Source organism: Penaeus chinensis, chromosome 31 (genome assembly GCF_019202785.1).
Source record: "Penaeus chinensis breed Huanghai No. 1 chromosome 31, ASM1920278v2, whole genome shotgun sequence".
Classification (NCBI taxonomy): domain Eukaryota; kingdom Metazoa; phylum Arthropoda; class Malacostraca; order Decapoda; family Penaeidae; genus Penaeus; species Penaeus chinensis.
Window position 1 is genome coordinate 720,924 of NC_061849.1, and position 2,500 is coordinate 723,423.

The window sequence follows — 2,500 nt, forward strand, 5'->3', positions numbered from 1 at the left end:
ATGATAATCCTAATAAGAATGATAGCAATGTTAATTAAAATAGTATTAATGATAATGTAATAATGATAGTAAATAATAATGATTATGATAATAATGATGATAAAAAAAGTAATTATGATGATGATGATGATGATGATAATAGTAATAATAAGGATAATAATAATAATAATAATAATAATGATAATAATAATAATAATAATAATAATATCAACAATAATAATAATTATTATTATTATCATTATTAACTTTATTATTATCATTATCAATAAAATAATAGTGATAATAACAGTGACGATTATAATGATAATGATAATAATAGTAGTATTAATGATAATAACAAGAAAAATAATGATAATGATAATCATGATAATTATATGTATTATAATTAGGATAACAACAATGATGATAATGAAAATGATAATTGTAATAATGACAATGATAATGATAATAGTAATAGTAATAACAGCAACATCAACATTAAAAACAACAACAACAACAACAACAACAATAATGATAATAATAATAATGATAATAATAATAGTAATAATAATAATAACAATAATAATAATAATAATAATGATAATAATGATACTACAACTACTAGTAATAATATTGACAATGATGATAATAGCAATTACTATAATAATACTGAAAATAATGATAATAACAACAACAATGATAATAATAAGAGTAATAATAACGATAATAATAATAATAATTTTGATAATGATAATAATGAAAATAATAATAGCGACATCAATAGCGTAAATTATAATAATAAGAGTAATGTCAACAATGATACTAATGATAATAATAGTATTAATTGTAGTGAAAATAGTAACAATAATGATAATGATAATACTACAAATGATGATAATAATGATGATAACAAGAATAACAACAACAATAATTATAATAATAACACTACTATTAATAATAACAACAATACTAATAATCCTAATACTAATACTAATAATTATGATAATAATAATAGTAATTGTAACATAAATAATAACAATAATTATAAGGATGATACTACAAATGATGATAATAATGATTATGACAAGAACAACAACAATAATAATAATGATACTACTACTAATAATAATAATAATGATAACAGTGGTCATGATAATAATAACAATGATAATAATGATACCAATGCTAATAATGATAATGATAATAGTAATAATAACAATGCTAATGATAATAATAATAATGAAAATAACAATTATTTTAATGATAGTAGTAATAGTAATAATAGTAATAACAAAAATTATAACGATATCAATAATGATAATAATAATAATAATAATAATAATGATAATAATAATGATAATGATAATAATGATAATGATGATAACAATAATAATTATTATTATTATTATCATAAGGATGATGATGATAATGATGATGAGACCGATCACTTCTGAACTGGTAGCACTCCTCATCGTTTGGCATTTTGGCTAAAGCCCACGTCAGTAATTCCCACCCAAAGAATTCCGGGGACCTCAACAGATGTCTTTAAAGTTCCGGGTGCAGAGATAAAAAGCTGGTTAGTTTTGATATAAAGTCACTCTTTACTATTTATCCACATGCGGGGCTATCCGAGCAATCGATATAGATCAAAGGTGATGAACTTCTGTTGCCGAAACACTACTTCGTGAGTCTAGTGAGGTTATGCCTTGATTTCGGCTGCTTCGAGTTTTCAGGGAAGAATATCAGCAGATTAATGGTCTTGATATGGGCTCTCCCCCCTGAGCATAGTCATGGCTTGTTCCATTATGGGGACGCTGGGAAAGACCACTACAGGGGTATAATTGACAGCCATTCTACTTAGCTTCGCTACGTAGATGGTGTTCTCGTCATTGTCCCCTGAAGGTCGTGCTTACGTCAATTGCTGACGCAGCTTAGCTTCGTCCACGAGGTAAGTATAAGTCCGATATGCAAAGCTGAGCCTCGCCCGAGCTATGCCCATGAGGGGAGCCCGGCCTGTGTCGACTAATGTCGACTCGCTAACGTATGTCAGCTGGGGCTGACTCGGCTTAGTCCTTTCCCGCCGTGGTGCCCAGCCACAGCAGTAACATCCAGGCGACAATTGCAACTTCCCGCCCAAGCGCGGGGCGCGAACCGCCGACCCCTCGGGTGAGAGGCCTACACGTTACCACTGTACTAGCCTGGAGGCTGTCCACGAGAAGATCGCCGTGGATGAATAATAATATTGCTGATGAGGCAGTAATACTTATGATGTCAATAACTGCAGTAATCTTTGAACGGTCCCTCATATATTTGTCATAGAAAACGATATTGTCCATAACAAAGAAAATGACATTTTTTGAGTTACTATTCTAATCATTTTTTTTTTTTTTTTAATACAGCATGTCATTCACTCATACCCTTGTATTGTATAAAACTTAATTTGTGTTCGTCTTCTCCTTTTAAACTTTATGGTGTTGACCTTTTTCACCTTTAGTGTTCTTGCCCCTCTATCTCTTTTTCT